This window comes from Canis aureus, chromosome 2 (assembly GCF_053574225.1).
Source record: "Canis aureus isolate CA01 chromosome 2, VMU_Caureus_v.1.0, whole genome shotgun sequence".
NCBI lineage: Eukaryota > Metazoa > Chordata > Mammalia > Carnivora > Canidae > Canis > Canis aureus.
In genome coordinates, this window is record NC_135612.1 from 42,591,283 (window position 1) to 42,610,175 (window position 18,893).

General features: G+C 38.7%; 1 long non-coding RNA gene across 1 annotated transcript in view; it reads right to left on the bottom strand.

The window, feature by feature from the left end:
• LOC144296867 (uncharacterized) overlaps positions 1-18,893 on the bottom strand; it is an 86,774-nt gene extending 67,881 nt beyond the window's left edge. Inside the window, exon 1 of the long non-coding RNA XR_013363807.1 lies at positions 18,374-18,893. This is a non-coding gene — a long non-coding RNA (uncharacterized LOC144296867). The remainder of the gene's footprint in view (positions 1-18,373) is intronic.

The window sequence follows — 18,893 nt, forward strand, 5'->3', positions numbered from 1 at the left end:
CTTTATTCTCTGCTTGCCTCCCACCCAGATCCCAGAATCCTGCCCTGCCAGCCCCCACTATTTGTTTCAGATGGCATTCAGTGGCATTCCCCCAAAGCCACCTCATCACTTCCTGCCTTTCTGTGGGTTGCATTTGCTCCTATGGTTTTTCCCTCTCCCTTATTCCTCAGTCTGGGGATGGTTCCACCTCTGGCCCTTGGAGACTTGATTGAAATGGACCTCAAGGAACAGATGGGGAAGAACACTTGGGGAAGTGAATAAGTATTTTATAGGAAAGGAAATGGCAACAGCGAAGGTAAAGTACCTGGACACTGAGCACCTAGGTGTGGCGGGAGGGGCCTGCACAGTGGGTGGACATACAGACCTAAGTCTCCAGGCAACGAGAGCCCTAAGGGTGTTTCCAGCTACCTCCCAGTGGCAGAGAATGGCTAATCATGCTAATGTGCCAGATCTCTACTGATTTCTTACATTCCCTGTTTAATCTATAAAAGTTGTCTCCCCCCCCCTTTTCTACACCAATACCACCATTAGTGCCATATCATTAAAATTCCATGAAATTTATTCTTAATCATTTTGAAGAGATATAAAATGTAACACTCAGTATTGTCGAGGATGTAATAAAATATTCTTAAACTTGGCTGCTGCAGACGTAAATCACAAAATCTCCTACGAGGCAAATTAAGAATACAAGTGCAATAGGACATGTTTTAAAAGTTCATATTCTCAGGACGCCTGAGTGGCTCAGAGGTTGAGTATCTGCCTTTGGCTCGGGTCATGATCCCGAGATCCTGGGATTGAATCCCATACTGGGCTCCCCGTGGAGAGCTTGCTTCTCCCTCTGCCTACATCTCTGCCTCTCTCTGTGTGTCTCTCATAAATAAATAAATAAAATCTTTTTAAAAAATCGTATTCTCTGACCCGTTAATTGTGCTTTGAGAAATTTATCCTAAGAAATAATCAAATGTTCACAAAAGGTATATGTGAGGATGTCCATGACAGAGTTATTTAAAATTGTGAAAATATTGAAAACAGTTTACAGATCCAACAATTGTTGATTGGTTTAGGTAATTTAAGGCTCACAGATGAGACTGGATTCTATGGATTGTTATAACATTCTGTGAGAAAAGCAGGCTATCATACAGGATGATCCCAGGTGTGTATCTGCATACCTATATACCTGTGGCCAGAAAAAAGAAAGGGCATAGCTCATTAGCTACCTATTATCACTGCATGGCTAGATAATGGGTGACTTTAACTTTATTTTACATTATAGGTTTTCTAAGCTTTCACTATTATTTGTTCCTTCACTAGGGGATAGGCTTGAAGAAACTTCCTTTTTAAAGTTTTTTTTTTGTTATGATAAAGTACACATTACATAAATTTTGCCATTTTAGCCAATTTAAGTATATAATTCAGTAACATCAATTACATCCACATGTTTTGCAACTATTACCACTATTCCCAAAACTTTTTCATCTTCCCTAAACAGAAACTCTGTATCCATGAAGCAATAACTTCCCATTCCCCTCTCCTCCCATCCCCCAGTTATTTCTAATTTATTTTCTGTCTCTATGAATTTGTCTATTCTAGATATTTTGTATAAGTGGAATCATACAATATGTTTCCTTTTGGATGATTTATTTCATTAATATAGCATCTTCAAGGGTCATCTGTGTTATAGCCTATGTCAGACTTTTCTTCCCTTTAAAGGCTAAATAATAATTCATTGTATGAATATACCACATTTTGCTTACCCATTCATCTGTTGATGGACAGATTGTTAGATTGTTTTCGCCTTTTAGCTATTGAGAATAATGCTTCTATGAGCACTGGTGTACAGATATCTTTTTTAAGTCCCTGTTTTCGATTCTTTGGGGTATATACCCAAGAATGGAGTTGCTAGGTCATATGGTAATCCTCTGGTTAATTTTTTGAGGAATCTGCTGCTTTTCTGTCAGAAAATAATGACATGTTTTCAACCTCAGTGTGATTCAGCTTTTAAGAATATAGAGCAAGAAGGGACAGTATGATGTTGATACCTATCTGCTGTAAAATTGAATGCCTCAAAATGTTCTGAGTTTGACACGTGCCCACACCAGATAGACACCTATGCCAACTTTCAGAAAATGTCAATATAAATTTAATTTATCCAAATATCCATAAGAGCTCCATGTATGCCAAGTATTTCAAGGCTAGAAGCTAAAAGAAACTTTGTGATCAGTAACTCTTTTTGGAATGTTTCAAGTTGCAAAATCACCCCTGAGAAAACCGCATCATTTACTTTATTGCAATCTTTTGCCAACACTTAGATCTTTTCCTCACATTTCCACATACTAAATTTTCAGTTCCAGGCAAACTCCATGTATTTTCTTTAAGGAGTTAGGTATCTTTTTTTTCTTTTTAATCAGAATGTCACTTTTAAAATTTAGTCTGAAATTCTATTCTGTTTAGTTTAAGGAAATTTTTCTTAGGTAACTTGTCAGGAAAAGATGATTGATTGCTTATGACTTGAATATTTAAAAAAGAAAATCATGGAATTTAATAAAGCATATTGTTTTCTCATGGGCGTAAGACATCTACAAAGGATCCAATTCAAATATGAAGTTTAACCTTCTTGAATTTTTTCCACAAAAATCTTTTCCTATTAACCTTGGGAAAGAAAGAAATCTCATCAACAGTCAAGTTAGGGGATATATCACTTTTGGTAGGCTTTGAAAACTCTTTCATACAAAGAGAAAGTACTATAAATAGAAGAATGGATAAAGTATAGATAGGAAAACAAAAATCTTTATAAACATTTGAGTTTTGAACATTTCCAGTTGTACAATCTAGTTGTATAATCTAAAGCCACAGGTACCTAGGATATATTCCAGAAAAAATCCAACCCAGTGTATTTTATAGTGGATCAGACATATAAAAAAAGAGACTTATGCTGAGACTGGGGACATCTGGAGGGGAACATAAAAGCAGAAATTTAATAGGCAAAGGATTTATGTCAAGAATGCATAAAGAATTCCTGTAAATCAATAAGAAAAAGACAAACAATTCAGCTTCAAAATTGACAAAGTGTTGAACTGCTAATACCCAGAAGAGGAAACTGGGATGACCAATAAACAAATAAAAATATTCTCAGTTTCAGTAGTAACGGGGGGAATGCAAATTAAAACAACCATGAAAAGGCATCTTATACCCATGATATTGGTAAAAATAAAGTTTAACAACATCAGGTAATAGCATGGAAGCAGGAATAAGGACTCTCCTGATGGGAGTATAAATTGGTGAAGCCACTATAAAGAGAAATTTGGAAAAATCTAGAATAGTTTGAAAATGAACATCCCCTTGACCCAGAAATTCCACTGCTAGATTCATACACTAGAGAAACTCTTACACATGCACTTAAGGAAATAAATGCAAATTCCTCCACCAAAAATAGCAAGTCTCACAGGAAAAACAGGATTGGGGAAGATCACCCAAACACGTGGAATTTTGTCACCCAAGAAGTAACAAAAACAAAAATATTTTTTAAATCATGATGAAAACCCAATACAGTTAATCCATTGTTGGCAAATGCCCATGAAAGCCCCAGATATCTGTTTGTTGGGGCTCCTTACTAGACAGGTAGATGTGGATTTTCATTAAAATTTTCCTAAAATTAAAAATATGGCCCTTGGGATAGTCTTCTTCATTATTCCATAGTTTTTTTTGTTGTTGTTGTTTGTTTGTTTGTTTAAGATCTTATTTACTTATTCATGAGAGACACAGAGAGAGGCAGAGAGAGAGGCAGAGACAGGAGAAGCAGGCTCCATACAAGGAAGTTCGATAGGGGACTCCATTCTGGGACTCTGGGATCATGTCCCAAGGCGAAGGCAGAAGCTCAACCGCTGAGCCACCCAGGTATCCCTATTCCATGGTTTTAATACAGGGGGGAATGATCCAATTTCTTTGTGCTTTTCATCTGTACTCCCAACTGTCTCCTGATCATTTAACAGTGGAAAGTGTTTAAACCTGTTGCTGTTTGCTTGGAAGAAAGATACTTCTGTTGATTTTCAGCTCAGGTCTTTATTCATTGTTAAGACTATCTTTTAATCATTTTGAAACAGTAACATATTGGGAAAAATCACATATAAGCCAACATAATTTCATGTTCTACTAGCAGAGTTCCCCTACGTACCAATGGTATATTAGGTCATTTGTACAAAAAGTAACCCAAGTTGTAAAAAGGAAAATGCCGTTCATTACGGCATTGTGTGTCACAGTGAAGAATTGGACAGGAAGCCTCTAAATGCCTCTCACTTGGGAATGCACAAGTAAAACACAGTATATTCAAATTATGGGACATTACATAATAACAAAGAAATAAATGAGATGTATAGCATCAATGTGAATAGATCTTGAAAACACATGTTTAAGCACCAAGGTACAGAAAATGTAAAAGTTTTAAGTTGTGTAAAATAATACTAAGGATTATGTGCAGTAAAAGTATAAAAATATATATCAGGAGGATATATGCCAAAGTAATGATCATAGTTTTCTCTGCAGTGGGCAGGAGGAGAATGAAACCAGAGTAAAACCATCTGTAAATTTCATTTCCTTAAAGCAAACAAAGGTCTAAAGCAAAAATGAGAAAATGTTATTATTTGCTGCAAATCCTGGCATGCGGATAATGTGTCTCTTCAAAACATTTCTTCTTATTTCTCTGCATTAAAAATGTGCTCAATTAAAAAGGTAGGAGATCAACTCAGTTTAGCAGACGTGTACTGAATGCTTCCTATACGCACACAGGCCCCTAAGTAACATTAGTGAACAAAGTGATGCAAACTGCCTACAAATCATTTGCAATGGTGCAGATGGCAAAAAAGGGTGGGAGGGTAGGGGGAAGGAAAAGCTGATTCCATGTCTGGGAACCAGGGCTGCTCCTTCCTGAGAGATGCAAGGTTTTGTGGAGTGAATGAGTAAGTAGTGTTCAAGGGGGCATTTTTCCTTTAAGGTATGACATGTTGTAGATACACTAGCGCTTTTAAAAATTCCTTCCCTTAAAAATTAACAAGGCAGGAAACAACAAATGTTGGAGAGGATGTGGAGAAAAGGGAACCCTCTTACACTGTTGGTGGGAATGTGAACTGGTGCAGCCACTGTGGAAAACTGTGTGGAGGTTCCTCAAACAGTTAAAAATATACCTGCCCTACGACCCAGCAATTGCACTGTTGGGGATTTACCCCAAAGATACAAATGCAATGAAACGCTGGGACACCTGCACCCCGATGTTTCTAGCAGCAATGGCCACGATAGCCAAACTGTGGAAGGAGCCTCGGTGTCCAACGAAAGATGAATGGATAAAGAAGATGTGGTTTATGTATACAATGGAATATTACTCAGCTATTAGAAATGACAAATACCCACCATTTGCTTCAACGTGGATGGAACTGGAGGGTATTATGCTGAGTGAAGTAAGTCAGTCGGAGAAGGACAAACATTATATGTTCTCATTCATTTGGGGAATATAAATAATAGTGAAAGGGAAAATAAGGGAAGGGAGAAGAAATGTGTGGGAAATATCAGAAAGGGAGACAGAACATAAAGACTGCTAACTCTGGGAAACGAACTAGGGGTGGTAGAAGGGGAGGAGGGCGGGGGGTGGGAGTGAATGGGTGACGGGCACTGGGTGTTATTCTGTATGTTAGTAAATTGAACACCAATAAAAAAAAAAAAAAAATTCCTTCCCTTTCCTTTTTTTTAAAGATTTTATTTATTTATGCATGAGAGACACACAGAGAGAGGCAGAGACATAGGCAGAAGGAGCAGCAGGCTCCTTGCAGGGAGCTCTGTGTGGGACTCGATCCCAGGACCCCAGGATCATGACCTGAGCCGAAGGCAGACACTCAACTACTGAGCCACCCAGGCATCCTGGGAGAAAGACTTTAAAGCAGACTCTGCACTGAGGGCAGAGCCCATTGTGGGGCTGGATCTTATGACACCAAGATCATGAACTGAGTCAAAACCTCAAGTAGTACTCTTAACTGATTTTTTGAGAGAGAGAGAGAAAGAGAGAGAGAGAGCATGAGCACCGGGTGGGGGGAGGAGCCGAAGGAGGGAGAGAGGAAGACTCTTAAGCAGGCTCCACACTCCATGCGCAGCCCCATGCAGAGCTTGATCCCATGCCCTGAGATCATGACCCGAGATGAAATCAAGAATTTGTTGCCCAACTGACTGAGTCATCCAGGCGCCCGTGTAAATAGTATATTTTTTAAAATGTTCTCCATGTCTGTGTTTAAGGCAGACTTTTTAACTTAACATTACAAGTTGTACCACCTTGGGAAACTTTGTCCTGTCCTTACACTTCAAGTTTTCTCATCTGTAAAAATGGCCAAGAGAACGATGACTGCCTCTGTAGGTTAAGGAAAGGGAAATAGTACATAAAACACAATGCTTGGCTGAAAATAAGCCCCCAACAAAGCTAAGTTCTTTTCTTCGTCTTCCAGAAGAATCTGTTTATATCCAAGCAATATTTGGGTTGCACTAAATAGAAATAATCCTTGTCCATTCTTGAATACAGCATTTCTATTTCATTGCAATTTGGTTATTCCACTACTTTATAATAAATAAAAGGTACAGTCCATTTTAAAGAGTCTGCAATCCAAATACTTTGCTATTTCTCACAATTTTCTTAAAACATGGAGTAATAAACTTGGGATTCAAAGACTATCCAAGGGGGATCCCTGAGTGGCTCCGCGGTTTGGCACCTGCCTTTGGCCCAGGGCATGATCCTGGAGTCCCGGGATCAAGTCCCATGTCGGGCTGGAGCCTGCTTCTCCCTTCTCCTGTGTCTCTGCCTCTCTCTCTGTCTATCATGAATGAATAAATAAATCTTAAAAAACAAAACAAAACAAAGACTATCCAGGCAGAGAATTAGGGGTTCCTGGACCCTGGAAGTTGCAAAAGTTGTACATTTGAATAAAGACAGATTTTCCCAGGGAGAGGGGTCACAACTTCCATCAGATGACCTCCCTCCCAAATGCTGCTGTACCTTGATACTGTGTGTCTTTCTCTGTAACCTGGCTTTTACATTACATACACCTGCCTACCTATATGTTAATAAGGAGGTTAAGGAGGGGGATGGGAGTGGGGTATGAAGATAAAAGAGAACAATTAGTAAAACAAGAGAAGAGCCTGGTATATAACAATAAAAGTAAGCCAAGCACAACCCTCTGTGTTTATGGTCCATTGAAAAGCAAAAAGCCAGCAGCACCTCAACCCAGTGGCAGCTAAACAGGTGAATGGAATGACTTTTGTAAGAATATTCAACATATCATCTTTTGTTGGAGAAATTCTTTCTCCTATCTTAGTTGTGAACCAAGAGGAAATGTGCAATGAAAATTTAATACCTCTGTTGCAAATGTCAAATTTTGGAGAGCAAGGAAACATCTCTATTTTTATGTTCCAAGTGCTGCAGATTTGGGGTGGGGAGAACTCTGGCTCCTTCAGGGAAATGTCCAAACTGCTTTATCTTTCTTCACTCTCACTCCCTCAGCCAGTGACCCCATGGCAAAGGAAAGTACCACACGCCCTTTATCCTTTGGCCCCTTAGTAATGACTTTGGCACCCTTTTGTTGGCTGTTGTCTTGGGAGATTCTTAAGGGGTTCCCTCCTATTCCCTCCTCCCGAGGTGGGAGGGCTTTTGATTGACAAAGTGATCCTGTCACATCAACTCCCCCTTTTACTTCTCATCACTGGACACCATCCATCTTCCCATGGGCAGGAGAGGACAGTTTTGAGAGACCTCTACAATTTCCCCTACTTAGGTAATGGGACTTAGCACCTACCAGTTGAAATGAGGCCCTTGGCGGCTTTGCCTTTAGGGAGACCTATAGATGCCAGGATTCAGCCTCAGTCTCCACTGACCTGAGGCTTCACCTCAGAGGCATCATTGCTATCTGCACCACACAGTGTCTACACCACACATGCAGTGGTTTTCAAACGTTTTTTTTTAAGTAGTAGAATTATTCTTTCCAAGTGAACTATTGAGCCAAGATCCAACCTATAAGACAGCTTGAAGCAGAACAGAACTTGGATTGGGGACCAGTCAGATCTTCTCAGGGAGAGTCACTATAGCACTTCCCAAATCGCAAGGACACCACTGAGGATCCATTGATGGAAAGGAACAAAGCAGTCATTGGTCACTCATCCTGTCAAGTGTCTTGATTACAAAGAACAAAATTCAATTTCAGGCCTGCTGGTCAGTGAAGGTCGGAAGGTTGCTGTGTAGCTGAAGATCATAAGGAAGGCTGGCAGAACAGGCTCAAAAAAGGAGAGAAAACCAAGGGGTCTAGATCATCTGACTTCCTTCTAAGAAGGAGGGCATGTATGACCACGCAGTTTATGCTCTGCACAATTCTCAGGTGCTAGTCATTAGACTTATGTGCAGTATACAACCTGCGTAGCCATCCATTACGATCCTGGGCGGGCCCTTGGCATCCCCTTCTAAAAGAGATGAAGTTCAGATGCTGGGCTGTCCAAAGCAACAGTGTCCTTCCTGCTCCCGTGTGCCAAGTGTATTTTTGTGCATTTTATCTTCTCCAAAGTCCACAGAACGTCATAAAAAAAAATCATTGGGGACCCTTGTTTAAATGTGGATATCTAGGCTTTTCCCCTTAGGATTCCACATGACAAAAAAATTGTGGGGTGGCAGCCTGGGAAGTCCTGTTTTACAAGTATTTCCACTGATTCTGATATGAGTGATACAGGAATCTGCCCTCCATGCCAAATTTATTATTGCCATTCTTTTTTTAGATTATTTATTTATTTATTTAGAGAGAGAAAGAGCAAGTGTGTGTGGGGGGCGGAGCAAGAGGGAAAGGGAGACAGTCCCAAGCAGATTCCCCACTCAGCGTGGAGCCCAATATGGGCCTAAATCCCACAACCCTGAGATCATGACCAGAGCTGAAACCAAGAGTTGGAAGCTCAATAGACTGTGCCAGCCATGTGCCCCTATCTGCCATTCTACAGATGAGGAAAGTTTCACATACCCAAGATCACGTAACTGGCAATTAACAAAGAGAGGGTTTGAATCCACCTCCTTCTGACACCAAAGCATCTGAACTTTTCATTATACTCAAGACATCTCTTTTTGCACCTATTTTTAGGACCTCAGTTCTCTACTGTCCCAAATATCACTTCATATATTTTTTTAAACTGATTTAAAACAAAAACAGGGGCACCTATGTGGATCAGTTGATTAAGTGGCTGCCTTCATCTCAGGTTATGATCTCAGGGTTCTGGGATTGAGCCCCATTTCGGGCTCCTTGCCCAGCAGGGAACCTACTTCTCCCTCTCCCTCTGCCCTACCCCCTACTTGTGCTCTCTTTCTCAAATAAATAAAATCTAAATAAATAAATAAATAAATAAATAATAAATAAATAAATAAATAAATAAATAACACATACTGATTTTAATAGAAAAATTATTTATTATCCCATAAATAGAAAGCCAGTGTCACTTGCTATTTGCTGTAAGTGGGAGGTAACCATAAAAGTGAACTGGCAGATGCCAGTGACAGACCCTAGGTCCACACCTGGAAGATAGGAGCTTTGCCCATCCTGAAAACAGCCACACTCAAAGAACATAGTCCTCACCCTGGGCCCAGTTGCTCACCCCTCCTTATTGACAGAAAAGCAAACTGACAAACTTGACTTTTGTATTATATACGCAAGGTTTTCTTAACCTGAGTTTCAAGAATGGGCTTAGAGATGAGGTCTCCCCCACCATGGGATAATTTTTTCATGCTACTTGATCCACATGATTGCTTTCCTAGGTTGAGGGTCCATGGCCCCCTTCTGAGTTTTGAAGGGGTCCATTTATTCAAAGGAGATTAGGAACTGCTGCTGAAACTCAATGTTTCTGATCTTGGTTTTCCTGTTGGTTTGAGGCCCACACCTCTTCGTTTTGGCTAATCTTCAAGAAGCCCTCCCAAGTGTGCTTTGGTGGTCTTAATTTTTCCTATATGGGCTTCCAGGACTTATTTTGAAAGGACATTTTTGCCTGTGTTTCCATGAATGCCCACTGGACGGGTACTAGGCTCCAGAGGGAGATCTGGGTTATAAATGGATCATGACATGAAATGTCCTTTCCTGGCAAATGTTTGCTCTGTGAATAGTGTGCATCTTTGGTCTGGATAACATAATAAGTGGAAGCATCTCCCTAGAGCTTTTATTTTTATTTTTAAGAAAATTGTAAATGGAGCAATAAGTAAATTGATGGCAGATGGTGAGAGCCAGGTTTCTCACTGTTGGAGTGGGAGCAAGGGGAGAAGGTCAGAATGACCCATGGGCTAACGGGTTAGAGCTGGGGATTGGGTATGAGACTCCAGTAGGAGTTTATATTTAGTTGAATTTAAATACAGATTTGTGTAAATGCATATTTGTATACACATACATTCCCTTGTTTTGCCAGCTAGGAGGGCTTAGGAGTAACAAGCACACCTAGTACCCAAATTTTGGTATATTAATAGGATTCCCCATTAGAAGGAATGAGAGCTCTTGGGAAAATGATTCCAGGACTGGGGCAGGAGATACATAAGACAAACCTGGAATATCTTATAGGGCCAGAAAATAAGGAAGATTGAAGGGAAACCTCCCAAGAACCGACAAAGTTCAATGGTGGGGACCCAGGAGCCAACCAAAGGAGCTTCCAATAGCCAAAGCTAGAGCAATTGAACAAAAAAAGGTAAAGTAATATTGGATTATAACCCAAAATATGAAATAAATATACATGAGTCTTTACCGATAGAAATAATAATTTTTTTTTTTTTTTTAGAAATAATGATTAAAGAAATAAACAGGGCAGCCCTGGTGGTGCAGCGGTTTGGCGTGGCCTTCAGCCCAGGGCGTGATCCTAGAGACCCGGGATCGAGTCCCATGTCGGGCTCCCTGTGTGGAGACTGCTTCTCCTTCTGCCTTTGTCTCTGCCTCTCTCTCTGAATGAATAAATTGAAAAAGAAAGAGAAAAAGAAAGAAAGAAAGAAAGAAAGAAAGAAAGAAAGAAAGAAAGAAAGAAGATAGACAAATCCCCCATGCAAAACTTCTAATAATTTATGGTGATACTTCACCCTGAAAGAGAGAGAGTATATCTCTGTATTCTTTAAGCATAGTGATTTTCTTTCAAAGAGGATGGTATGGAAAGACAGGGGAGAAAGAGTAACTCTGCAGTAGAAAAATCTGATAAACGCTACCTCAGCCAGGTGGTTGTAGTCAACATCCAGAGTGATAAATCAGTATATATCCTTGATAAGATATGATAAGAACAGCACTTTCCCTCCACAATTTTCCTCCCCAAAATACATTAGTGCAGTCTAATCCTGAGAAAAATACCAGACAAATTCCAGGTGAGAGACATTCTACAAAATACCTGAGCAGTACTTCTCAAAGCTGTTAAGGTCATCAGAAACAAAGGAAATCTAAGAAGCTATCTTGGACAAGAGCGGCCCAAGGAGATATTATATCTAAATGTGATGTGGGACCCCCGATGGGATTCCGAACCAGGAAATAGGCATTAGGGGAAAACTGAGAAAATCTAAATAAAGTATGAACTTTAGTTAATCAAAATAATGTGTAAATATTGGCTCATTAATTGTGACAAATGTATCATACTAATAAAAGATGTTAATAATAGGGGAAACTGGGTTCAAGGTATATGTGAAATCTCTGTGCTATGTTTGTACTAACCCATAAATCTAAAACTGTTCTAAAATTTAAAAGTTTTAACAAAAGACAAAAAAATTATAAAATAGCTCAGACATACAGAAAAGTACAGAAAATAATCGAAAAGATACATATGTACCCATTATCCAGGTTGAATAGATACTAATATTTTCTCCAATTTGTTATAAATTTCTTTTGGCTTTTCAAGAAATAAAGTATTACCAATACAGTTAAAATTACTCTATTCCTTCCTCTCCCCTCATTCCCAGAGATAATGTCTGAAGTTGTTATTATTTCCATGCATATTTTATACTTATGCCACATATGTATATTTCTATTAATAATATATGCTATTGTTTTTATGTTAATAGTTACATTAACAGTAACATGTGGTTATATAACTTTTGCAAATTGCCTCTTTATACAATATTGGTTGTTAAATTTATTTGTTGATTCACTTAGATCTAGTTCATTCTTTTAACCTCTGTATAGTATCCTATTGTATGAATAATGCACTATTATTCATCCTTCCCCTCAGAAGTAATTAGATTGTTTCTAGTTTTCTAGTATTGAAAACAATGTTCCAATTAACATTCTCATATGTGTCTTCTGGTGTAAATGTCAAGGGATTTTAGGGTATACTGTTTATGAATAGAATCGCTGGGTTGTGGGGTAGGTACATTTTTAACCTTACAGATATTGCCATGTTGCTCTCCAAAATGGATTCATTTAATTTATTTTCCCAGTAGCAGTGAATAAGAACTCAATTCCCCCATTCATCCCCATGAACAGTGGGTATTGTCCAATCCTTAATTCTGTCAACCAGGTTACAGAATATTTTTTTCACGCTTATTGGCTGTTCTGGTATCTTCTGTGAATTTCCTCTTTATAGCTATTGTCATATTTGCACTGTGTTGCTTATAAGTTTCTTACTGAATACGTATTTAACTTGTTACAAAGGTTCTGATATCATAACCCAGTGATCATAGAGTCTCACAAAATCTAGGTGTTTTTTTCCCTCAAACTGTGTACTCAGTGATCTCACATTGGTAGCTTAAATTAGCCAGGATGGAATAGTTGCACAGAGGACGTTGACAAACTCTACAAATCAGGCCCCTCACCCCCAGCTTATTGTCAAACATTTGCCACTAGCACACTAGCACAGCATTATCTTAATCTCCTTCTGGCTCCTACCTGGATCAACCATCTCCCATAATGTGGCTGATTTGAAAGCAATCACAAACTTCCTAACTTGACTTTTTTAGCCTGTTGGAACTGTGCCTTGGACCTCTTTCAGGAACTATCTCAACAGGGTTTCTATAATATAAGATAAATTCAGGATCCTATTAAACTAATACATCTTCAACTTTGAAGCTCATCCCTATTCATTTAAAGCAAAGCTAGGCTCCTTTGGTGGCCATCAGATACAGTAATCCAAGCATAGAAGTAGAATTTAAATAACCAGGGACCTCAGATGTCACCTGTTATCCTATCAGTTAATCAAGTACTTCTTTGGACAACTTCCCCAGTAGGTATGGAGCTTCTGTAAGAACTTCCCAATAATGCAGTTATTTCCCATACAAGGCAGAGGGAAGCTGCAAGATAATGCTGGTTATTTGTTTCTATTGGAAAGGAAGAAGCATTCTCAAAAAAAAGAACTGAAATCTGTTTTCCTTCCTATTAGTCTAGCTCTGCACATTGGAGTTACTTGGGTCAAGCCTAATAATCATTTTCCAGGTATATAAAACCAGAAGTCTTACAAGACTTCTCTTCATGTCTTCATGTCTTAATCATCCCTCATGGGATATAGCAACCAGCCCTTTCCTACTCCTGCCTCTGCGTCAGTATTCAGTTCTATTGTTGATCAATGATCCTCCAAGGACAAATGTAAACAACTTGATTTCTCCTGAGGTGGTCTCAACACTGCAGAGCACAGACATCTGCATAACTTTAAGATCTCACTTAAAGTTATAGTTAGAGTGTATCCTTGAGGCCAGAAACAGAGTTTGCTGCTAGTAAGGAGCCAGACACATTGTAGTTGTTTAAAAAAAGAAAGAAAGAAAGAAAAACCCCTGAAGAAATGCATAAAAGTATCCTACAGAATAAGGTTTCCACTGGAACTTAATATCCCAAAGAGGACATTTTCTTTCCTTTTTTTTTTTTTAAAATTTTATTTATTTTTTCATAAGAGGCACACAGAGAGAAGCAGAGACAGAGGCTGAGGGAGAAACAGGCTCCCTGTAGGGAACAGATGTGGGACTCCATCTCAGGACCGTGGGATCACGACCTGAGCTGAAGGCAGAGGCTCAACCACTGAGCCACCCAGGTATCCCTTGCAGGAGCATTTTCAATAATCATTTGGGAGATTATTCCTTTTGTGGATCATCTATGGCCACTTTTACCTGCTGTAGTGAGGTATCCATTTGTCTCTTCATACCATATTCTTAGAAGAATATTTATGATAATTTTGAAGTTCTAAAATATGTGTTCCACTCTAAAAAACCCTAATGTGTGGGGGCATCTGGGTGGCTCAGTTGGTTAAGTGGCTGACTCTTGATTTTTGCTCAGGCCATGATTGCTGGGTAGTGAGATAGAGCCTCACGTGGGGCTCCACCCTCAGTGCATGGAGTCTGCTTGAGATTCTGTCTCCTTCTGCTTCTTTACCTCTCTCTAAATAAATAAATAAATGAATAAAATCTTTATCAAAAAGATAAAGAAAGAAAGAAAGAAAGAAAGAAGAAAGAAAGAAAGAAAGAAAGAAAAAGAAAGAAAGAAAAAGAAGCCCTAATGTGTGAAAAATCTGCATTAATAAAAGAAATAAGGAAGCAATTATTCTCTGAGCCTGGCTTCCCTTGCTTATGCATTGATTTATAGACTATTAATTACTTGATAGGGAAGATAAAGGTAGGAGACATGCAGTTAAAGTGTAGTGATACCAAGCTACCAATTAAAAGCCAAAGAGAGATATCATGGCATTGCAGCAGCCAAAAGATCTACTTCAACATAATCATTTCACGGAGGAGAAAGCACAGAGGCAAAGCGACATGCAGAGTCACACAGCACTACAGAGTAGGGCAGGGCAGACAGAGGAGCAGTTTTTCTCCTTCTGGCCTGCTGCTTTAAAAACATCTCAGAGCTGGTGGTATTAATCAGAGGGGACAGAAATTTTTATTTAATCCTACTTTTCAGGTACTTCTATGATGCATTTCAAAACCAAAGAAGCATCTTTTTTGCTCTCTGTCTGCCTTACTATTGGTATGCATTAATTACATGGAGGAGTAAAGATGGTACATCAATTTCAGAGACCAACCACAGCAAAGGACAAGTGGAAAAGATGAGGCCATTATAGGCTTCCCAATGTTGCTTATTTTCCAGATCACTATGTGGGGAATTGAACATATCTACCGTCAAGGTTGGGGATAGGTCAGTGCCAGTCTGTAGAAGGGTATGCTCAGGGCGCTGGTGCAGGGAGAGAAGCCTTCCAGCCTCTACTTTGAATCTATGGTGATTCCAAGGATGCCTATCACTCCTGGCTCAGGTTTTTCCAAGAACTTCCCTTATTGATATTTTACTCGAACATGGTTCTGGAAGTTGTCAGAAAAAGATGTCCCAACTGCCTCTGTCCGAATTCTCTCTGAAACCTCCACAATGCTTTTAAAGTATCATGGAGGAGTGTAACATTTATGGCCCTGTGAGCTGCCTATCTGTGCCAATCTACTGGAAAATCTCAAGTTGAGTGTAGACAGATCTCAAGGAGGCTGGGGGGACTTGCATTGCCTTGGCCATGCAGGGATTTGAACCAACTAGAGCTCACTAGTATTTTTCCTTCCCCTGGATTGCTTTGTGGGGACCCTTTGGTGCCTACCACAGCTAAAGTCCTTTGTGGGAGACCTTAGGCACATGGACCCCTGAAAGTGTATTTATCTGTAGAGACAGCTGTGGGCATGAATGTTGGAGACGAGCATCTCTGTGAACTCATACAACAGCAAAAATGGAAAGCATTGTGCTTTCTTTTTTAGAACAGCTACAAAATTTCTAAATTAAACAATACACTCCTTAAAACTTTTAAAATTCAGATATAATTACACACAATGAAATGCAACCATCAAGTATATAGTTCGATGTGTTTTTGATAAATGCATACACTACCATGGCCCATACCCCAATTAAGACACAGAGCATTATCATAAACCTGGAAAGTTCTTTGTGCATCTTCCTAGTCATTCACAACCCTGCCACCTCCACCAAAGGCAACTATGATTCTGATTTTTATCTCATTGATAAAAATCAATGATAAGCAAGTTTTGCCTGCTGCCGAACTTTATCTGAACCAGCTAATGTAACGCGTACTCTTGTGCCTGACTTATACATTATGCTTTTTAGGCTCATCCGTGTTTTTGTATGTTTTAATAGTTTGCTCCTTTTTATTGTTAAGCAATCTTGGATCAAATGGATACATCATGATTTGTTTATCCATTCTTCTTTTGGGTTGTTTCCAGTTTGTTGCTATTACTAATAAAGCAGCTACCACCATTCCTACAGAGGTCTTTGTTGTGGTCTTATTTTCATCTCTTTTGGTTAAATAGCTACAGTTAGAATTGCTGGATTGTAAGTTAGGTGCTTGTTTAACCTTACAGGAAATTGCCAGACAGTTTACATAATGCACTTTTCATTAATAAGCCTGATTACCTGTGAAGTGAATTCTTCTACATTTTTTATTTCATGATTTTTATTTCTTGAGTTGCATTGATAAGTTGTGGGTACACATTCTTTTGAAATGTATCCTTAAGGATAGGACCTTGATTAGCCATATCATTTTAATGATTCTTTAATTCTTCTGAGCTGTTTACATAAACATCTTAGAATCTGGAAGGATCATATTGGAAAACTCTTTTTTGACTCCCATATTTTTATCACCTTCTTTAATATTTTATACATACAAAAATATGTGTAATATATGTATCTGTTATAAGGCATAATTATAAAGTGGAAATCTGTAAGTTCACCACCCAACCTGAGAATGAACATAGTTCTGAGAACCAATTGCATTTGCCTTTGGGGTTCTCTCCACTCCCTCCCAGAGGTAACCAGGATCCTAAGTTTTGTACTCTTTACTAATCCACTTGCTAAAACAAAAGTAAAACAAGACAAAAATATTTATTTATTTACTTGCTTTAAAAAAAATTGCCACTTGCTTTTTGTTGTCCTTGCTTTTATCAAATGTCCTTGCTTTATCAAAATGGTGTCATGTGTGCTTTTCCAGAACTTGCATTTTTTTTAAATTCATGTTTCAAAGATTTGCCTGTGTTGTATGTGGCTGTGGTTTATCCACTTTTTCTTTGAATAATATTTCTTTCTGGAAATATTTCACAATGTATCATGTACTTATAATACTTATCAATTGTCATCTGTGCTGTTTCTCAGATTTTCACTTGGCAAATATTGCATTTTGGGGGCGTCTGGTACATTTAGCAGAATATTTTGAAATAAAACTTTTCAAGTAAACAGTTTTTAAAAAGTGAAAATGAGCAACCAGTTTTCAGCTCCAAATGAAAGGGAAATTATAAGATACCTGAGGAAAATTGTGTAAAACAAAAAGTGTGATGCATTGTCAGTGCTATTATAAAGCAAAGCCTCCAATTAATGTTTTACTACATGATTTTATTTCCAAGGTTGAAAAAAATAAGTTTGACTTTGATATGTAGGATGTAATCCTTGAAGAAAATTCAAATCACCCTCTTTCTCTACATGATCAAGTTAGAGCTGAAAAGCAATCTAAATTCTCACTCTTCTTAATATTAAGCCCTATAATAGTAAGCATCTAACTTTACTATCCAAAATAACTTAATCTTATTTATTTCCGACTACTTCAGGAAAACACAAACATTGAAAAAAATCACAAAAAATCATTTGGGTCAAAAAAAAAGAAAAACCCTATCATATAAATAACTATGCATTTCTCTCTATTCCATAAACCTCCTTATGTTCTCAGGGACAACTCGATGGGCATTTTTATTACTAATTCTTGAAATATATTGTGTAGTAAAGATCTTCTATTAGCATTCACCTTTTAAAAACCGGCTCTAAACTTTTGTCTTAATATATACGCATGTATTTGAAAATTCTGAACACTAAATATGATGAGAATATAGTATTGATAGTGCTTTATATTTAGCTGCAGAATGGATCTGTAGGTATAAGACGAACCTCATGCAGGGACCTCTCTGAAGAAATGCTTAAAAATTAGTAAACTAAATTTTAATTATTCACATATAGTACCTATTTTTAAATGATACATGCTAAATGTGAGTTTCTCTTTAAAGATTGTTTCTTCCTTTGTTAATATCCAGAAACATCTAAAACTGGAACACTGTATTTGAAAATCAAGCTGAATTTCAGTTAAACAAAAACAAATCCCATATGAATGACTCTCTTAACTAAAAAAGAAAAAAAAAAGATTCATTTCTCTTCTATACAACTGACTCACTGAGTTGAGCTAAAAATTTCCAAGGGGAAAAATGATCTAGGAAATAAATATAGGGGGGAAAGGGCTAGGTTTCCATCGTGATAGCTCCTGACGTGTTTTCTCAGTTGATTAAAAAAATTATTTACGAACGATGGGATGCATAATGTAACGCGCAGGTCTTTTACAATGAGAGTAAAAAAAAAAAGAAACCTACCTTTCCTTTAGAACAGATCCCCTCTTACCAGACAGCCTGATTGTTTATGAGACAAACACTTCCACTCGATCTAGACATTCACAACTCTTTTATTAGCCATCTTCTTTTTATTTATTATTGACATCAATTAGCCTGAGTCATGAAACCCGACCACATTACAGACGACACGTGGTCCAATCACTATTTTTAAAAGTCCACGTATTTCAAACTCCTTTCTCCAGCCGTTGCTGCGTCTGTGTCTCCTTTGAGAACCTGGTCTCCGCAGCATTTATTCATTAGATGGCAGTCCTAGGGCAGTCTCGCTTTGGGGAAACCTCTCCTTGGTCACATTCAAGAAAGCCACCAAGGAGACCTGCAATTGGTGTTGGTTTCTAGTCACTTGCGTAGCAAACGAAACTAGAGAGGCGTGTTCGGGAGGACCCGAGGCAGGTGCGGGTGGGTTTCCGCAGTGACCACGGATCGCGCGCGCGTGCGGCACGCTCCCGGGTCCCGACACCAGCCGGGAGACCCGGGCGAGCCC